Raw genomic sequence first — 7,233 nt, 5'->3', positions numbered from 1 at the left:
TGAGGATGAATTGGATGAATCTGGCAATGTGTTTGGATGGATATCTAAGTGTTGTCCATTGTCTTGTAGATCTTTGAGGCAGGCAGTTATGCTGTCATTTTGAGGGATGTGGGTATATAGGGAGTTGACATCAATGGTGGCAAAGAGGGTGTTCTGTGGGAGGCTGTTAATGTTGCAGAGTTTCTGGAGGAAGTTGGTTGTGTCCTGGAGGAAGCTGGCCATTTGTGGCCCAGTAATTGTCTATAAGCATACATCATTGCCCTGTGAGAAGACGCATGCAAGGTTCCATCACCACTATACACTAGGAGCGCTGATGAAGCAACATACTTAGCTCTGAGGGAGGGTGTGTCTTACATTGTTGTCTAGTGGCCCCACTGATGATGCAAGGAACAGCATTAAGAGTATTCAGTGAGCTGCAACATGGGCACTCTAATGGAAAATGAGGGGGGGGAATGAAGGAGCACTCTGAAGGGTATTTTTTATTGGCTGGGAAGGTGGGGAGATAATGGTGACATGTAAAACTACTTTTTACCTTCTCCACATTACAACTAGGAATGGGGAGGCCAGAAACATGGAGTCCAAGACATACAACAAATTTAGAATTGCTAACAATTTCTTTGTTAACTGGTAAGTAGACAGTTCCGGAATAGAATAGTTTATAAGCTACCCACACTTTTTTGCTTTAGCTATAATCAATAATTAATTGAATGAATTCAGGGTAGGAGACAAGATGTATTTCTTTTGTTTAGCATTTGATTAACTGTTTCTGCCTTGTTCTTGTTTCTGTTTTAATTTTCTATAATTAAAGAACTTAGCTGCCACATTGGCTGGTGCTTATAGAAAAATAAAATAAATAAACAAACCAGAGACTTATCCAGACTTTCTATTAAGCCAAACTCATCTATACATAATAAGAAAGCACCATGAACTACAAACAAGTATATAACAATAGAAAACAATACATGATTTTCCCAATATTTAGGTTGCCGTCTTCAGTGTAATTATAGCTAGGGGGTACTTCTGAACCATTGCACCACCGTCCATATACAACTAAATGTTTCCTCCTTATTCAAGGTGCATTAATCTTTTCCCTCTTCACTGTTTCATGGGGCCTAAAGTTTACAGGTCAGCCAGTCAGCTGTATTTTTAAAGCACAGTTGACACAATTGCACATTCAAGTCAGTTACATGTATAGCTGTCCATTTCAATGTGCAAATGCCTGGTTTGTGTGCACAATCATAGGAATTGCACATGCAAATTAGGCATGCAGAATTCTTATCTTGCCTTAGACACTTGACTTTTTTAAACTCAGTCTCCTAATATTAGTGCAACCAAAGGCTCTGCCTTGAAAAATGGAATGAGTGTCTGGACCTTGGACTGCTGCTGAAATGCCATGGAGAATTCTGTGAACTGAAAGTGCTGTAGGATTTGTCTCCAGGTACTAAATCACCAGAACATAATAATATCTGACTCAAAAAACTTTTCATCAGTATATCTCAAAGAGCTTTACAAAGGAGGTCAATATCATTAGTCCCATTTTACAGAGGGGCACAAAACATGAAAAATAAGTAAGGGCGAGGGAAGAAAAGGGTTACAGAACTGAGGCTCAGAGAGGTGAAGTGACTTTCCCAAGGTCACTCAGCAGGTCAGTGGTAGAGCTTGGAATAGAATTGAGGTCTCCTAAATCCCAGTCTAGTGCTGTATCCACTAGGCAACACTGCCAAGTTCTTCCCTAAGCCCTCTTACTATTACAGAAATAAATGTACAAATATGCTTTGCCTGTAGTGAAAATAACTGTTTGACAATAACCTAATTCTGTGTCCCTTTCTCTATCTACTCCTGGGGGAATTCTGCACCAAAAAAATTAAAATTCTGCAACAAAAAATTAAAAATTCTGTGCACAATATTTTAAAATTCTCCAAAGTTCTGCGTATTTTATTTGTCAAAATAACACAGTATAATCACACCAGTTTCAATTATTTTTGGTAATTTATTTCAAAATACCTGTCATCAAGTATGTCTATAAAAATACAGAGAACAAAAAAGATTCAGGAAATGTTTTTTTGACAAATAGATTCCTTACTAGGCATATTAGTACAGAACTCTGAGTAATAATTCATTTAAACTACAATAAAGAACCGTATTTCCCGCACCCCTCAGAAGCTGTGCAAAGGCTTGGGAGAGTCAGGGGTAATGGAGGAACTGAGGAAGAGGGAAGTAAATTGCTGGGAAGGAGCCTGGGTATGAACTTAGAAGGTTATTGGGTATGGGTGGGAAAAATATGGAACAGGGTTTTTTTGGAGGGGGGAGGTGGGGAAGGATTGTTAGGGAGCTCCACCCATGCAGTCCCTGTTTGACCCCTAGCCTCTCCCAATCAGTCAGGCACATCTGCCCCAGTCCGCATGTGTTCCTGCACTCCCGTGTCCTTGCACCCCCGGTCCTAGCTGCTCCCATTCAGTCAGGCACATCTGCCCCAGTCCCCATGTGTTCCTGCCCCCATGTGTCCCTCCACCCCCACTCAGAAACCCACTTCCCCATCCCTATGTGGCTCTGTACCCCCTCCCCTGTCTCCATGTGTCTCTGTGCCCCAAACCAGCCACTCCCCTGTCCTTATGTGTCCCTGTCCCCCCTCTCCCTGTCCCCATGTGTCTCTGTGCCCCACTCAGCCACCCTCTGTCCCTATGTCGCTCTGCACCCCTCCTCCATCACCATGTGGCCCTGCACCTCCCTCCCCCCTATGGCCCTGTGCCTCCACTCCCATTCAGCCTCTGCCCCAGTCTGTCCTCCCCCACTAGCCCTTATGAGCCCCATCTGACCCCCCAATGCTGAACCCAATGCTGTCTCTCTCCCCAGAGCCCCTGTCTCCTGACCTGGCCTGACAGGCACTGTGAAGAAGGCAGGCTCTTTCTCTTCCCTAGCTGGCCAGGAACTGCTGCTGTGTTCTATCACCACAGTGCCCTCTGGCATCAACATTTTGGCAGAAGCTTTTTTCTGTGCAAAAAATTTAAGATATGTGCGGCTCATTAATTATGCATGCACAGAATTCCCCCAGGAGTATCTATCACTGGCTTTGTCACATGACTACACTACATGTCTACACTAGTGTAATAAACATGTGATTTTAAACCAGTTTAGTTAAACAAGCGCAACCTCCCTCCCCATTGACATTCTTATTTTGGTTTCAACCCAGCATTTTTTTTGGTTTATCTTAAACTGATAAGAAGTCAGTGTACACTAAAATGAAATCAGCCACTCTTAAACTGATGTAAGAGTGTCTACACAAAGGTTTGGTACAACCAAATTGGTGCTGCTTTTTCATGTAAATAAGGCTACTGTTAAACAGACTGACAGCACCAATCACAGAACAATGGAATTAGCTAATAGTTTCCTCCTTCTGCAGATGAACCACTCAAGAACACTTCTAATATTTTAGGAGCACCTATTCACCAACTCCAAAACACTGTCCTTGTAGATAAAAGAGTGTTAGACAGGAAAAGAATATCTATTCTTCTCACACATGTCCCAGTTCCTTCTGTTTCTGCAGCTCCAGGAGAACTATGGAAATGCACCTGTGATTACAGCCCCACCCTAAATGCTTTAATCTCAGGGCAAACTTTGGAAGTCAACAGTACCGTCTGTGAACAAGTATAGGGAACAGCCAACCAATGCAAACTGGGTTGTGGTGTTCAGCAGCATTGCCTGGCCCACAGAGGCTTCAAGCAAATCAAGGAGTAGCTGTCAGGGGCAGCTGGTCGGTAAGAGCTATGATGTGGCATTGTGTAGTGCAAGGTGACATATCACTTTCCCAGGGGTAAAAAGAACAGGAGTACTTGTGGCACCTTAGAGACTAACAAATTTATTAGAGCATAAGCTTTCATGGGCTACAACCCACTTCTTCGGATGCATATAGAGTGAAACATATATTGAGGAGATATATATACACACACATACAGAGAGCATGAACAGGTGGGAGTTGTCTTACCAACTCTGAGAGGCCAATTAAGTAAGAGAAAAAAAACTTTTGAAGTGATAATCAAGATAGCCCAGTACAGACAGTTTGATAAGAAGCAAGTGTGAAAATACTTACAAGGGGAGATAGATTCAATGTTTGTAATGGCTCAGCCATTCCCAGTCTTTATTTAATCCTGTGTTGATTGTGTCTAGTTTGCATATCAATTCCAGCTCAGCAGTCTCTCGTTGGAGTCTGTTTTTGAAGTTTTTCTGTTTTAAGATAGCCACCCGCAGGTCTGTCATAGAATGGCCAGACAGGTTAAAGTGTTCTCCCACTGGTTTTTGAGTATTATGATTCCTGATGTCAGATTTGTGTCCATTAATTCTTTTGCGTAGAGACTGTCCGGTTTGGCCAATGTACATGGCAGAGGGGCATTGCTGGCACATGATGGCATATATCACATTGGTAGATGTGCAGGTGACTGAAGCTGTTCTAGGTACTGAAGGCTGCAGTACATCCAGCTACCACAAAAGTCTCTGGGTCCTGCAGCATGTAGACCATGAAGCAGGAGGAGGCACACAGGGACTAAAGCCTTCTGTGGAGCAATGTCACATTAGTCTCATAGAGACAGACAATAGAGCTCCCTGAACATGCTCCCAGCAGCTATAGTCCTTTCATGTTCCCTCTACACCTTCCTCTTCAGATCCAGCATCAGGCAAGGTTGAAGTAAGGTAATCTGGTGACCTAGGCACACTACAACTTGGGATCACCAGTGATAAACTCCCACAATTCTGTCTCCTTGAAGTTGCAGAGTCAAAGGAGTATCCTCCTCTCTCAGAGGCAGTGGCATGGGACCCACTCCCCTTAACTTGGAGTGGTAGCAAGGGTCCCATCCTCTTGGGAGCATCATTAGCCCATCTCCCCCTAAAGAGGCAGAGGAGGTAGCAGAGATGTTCCATAGTATTTACAATAGCCACTGGGGTGTGTGGAAGCTCCAGGTCCATTGCACTCTCCCCTTCCTGATGCACAAAGAGTTCTCTGTTGGTGTTGCATTGGTAAGGCAGTGCAGAGCAGAGAGTCTTGGAATGAACACCTCATTGAAATGCCTGGGGAAGTTCATTCCTCTCCGAACTGTTGGTTCAGGTTGTCTGGAGACTTAAACAAATGTAATTGCTTTGGTTATACTTGCTTCATAATTTTAAATTTTAATTCACAGCAATGATGACTAGATAGTTACTTTAAAAAATGAAAGATGAGATTCTGATATAATCATGTGACTCCAGGAGCTGGGACCCTAGCCATGTAGTGTCTATGCTTTAATCTGGATCTGGAAAAAAGTAGGTGGGTTTCTGAGCTGGTAAAGAAAGGGACTCTTCCCACCAAATGAATTTTGTTCTCTTTATTGCAAGTTTTGGAGGGACAGATATAAACTATAGCACAATTACATACGAGATAGGTCACACAAGAGGAAAAATCATATTTGCTTTAATTCATATGGTGTTACTATAATTCTTTAATATTTGTAACGCAGTAGTGTCCACTCAGAACATTACGGTGTTCTATTGTGCTATGTGGCATTAGGGTGGATGCTTAGAGCTAGTATTCTAAGCAGGCCCATAAAAAGCCTTTTGTCGCCCAGTACTACAAAAGGCTTGCTCTTCAGTGTCCACACAACAACTAATACATCAAGAGTTAAGGCTGCAGCAGTGCACCTTCCCACAGCCATAGCATGAGTAGTCAAAATTCCACTGAACTAATAGCTCATCAGGCTGACACCATTAAGTCACAGCAGTTTCATAGACCATGGTACACCAGGAAGTGATGTGACCAACATCGATCCAACAGCCTTTGACTGGCCTGGCTTGGTGGACCAGGTACCCATTTCACAGCTGGATGAACTAGAGGTGCCTTTTTAGTGTGAGATTAAGTGAGATTCAAATCCATGCTCTTCAGGAGTGTAGCCAAATACCTTAACCATTCAACCACCACACCACAAGTAGCCAAATGGTAGCATTTCTATAGCAAATGACTTTGAAATTGGTGGCAGAGCTCAAAACCATATCTGGCACCTCAGCGGGATGCACTGGGAAAAACAGATAGGCTTCTAATGAACCAGAAAAAAATGAGGGAAATAGCATATACCAAATGCTATGCCATCATCACTCCAATAGCTGCCATCCTTCCATAGATCAGTTTGTCTGAGCCTTGTTCTGTCTTGCCATCCTTCTGTATAAGGGTACATGATGTATCCTAGTGATTTTGCTGTGCCTTTGTGAATGACCTATATGAGAAAATCACTTCTTAATGTATGTGTCAGGTGTGCCATGGTGATTCACCTACCATGGTCTTCGTGGTCTTGCTATGGTCTGGGGTAACTACTAACATTCGTAAATATTGTAAATATTGTGATTTTTCTGGGTGCAGTTTGTAGGGTTGCAAACTTTCTAATTGCATAAAACTGAACACCCTTCCCTGCCACCTGCCCCAAGGCCCCACCCCTGCTTGCTCCATCCCCCCTCCATCCGTTGCTAGCTCTCCTCCACCCTCACTTATTTCCAGCAGGCTTGGGCAGGGGGTTGGGGTGTGGGAGGGGGGTGAGGGCTCCAGCTGGGGATGAGGTGGGTTTGGGGATGAGCTTACTGCGGAATTGGACGTCAGGTCCCTGGCAGCCCCTAGACGCATGGGCAGCCAGGGAGACTCCAAGAGCTGCCTTCGCACTCGCAGGCGTCATCTTTGCACCTGCAGGCACCGCCCCCACAACTCCCATTGGTCGTGGGTCCTAGCCAATGGGAGCTGCAGAGCCGGCACAGGGCAGGGACAGCACGTGGAGCCTCCCTGGCCGCCCATGCGCCTAGGGGCTGAAGGACCTGGCAGCCACTTCTGGGAGCTGCATGGAGCTAGGGCAGCCAGGGAGCCTGCCTTAGCCCCGGGCCCCTGATGCACTGCCGACCAGCCTTTTCATGGCCCAGAGGGTGGTGCCAACCGGAGCCACCAGGGTCCCATTTCAACTGGGCATTTGGTTGAAAACCTTATGCAGTTTGGTATGCATTCTCCAGTTACATGGTCAAGGACCTTGAATGTGTGTGTCTCACCAAAAGCCCAGACATTTGTTCTGATATACTTTAAGTATCTGAGTAGCCTTGTGATTAGAATATGTTACCAAGCAACAGTGGAGAGGCTGTGTATGTGGTTGTGATAGCCTCACATTAGGGCTAGTTCAGATACTTTGGTTTCTCAGTGGTTATGGCTAGTATCCACCTTTAACTATGATATATAATGTA

Source organism: Emys orbicularis, chromosome 1 (assembly GCF_028017835.1).
Source record: "Emys orbicularis isolate rEmyOrb1 chromosome 1, rEmyOrb1.hap1, whole genome shotgun sequence".
NCBI classification, from domain to species: Eukaryota; Metazoa; Chordata; order Testudines; family Emydidae; genus Emys; species Emys orbicularis.
This window is presented reverse-complemented; position numbering follows the sequence as displayed.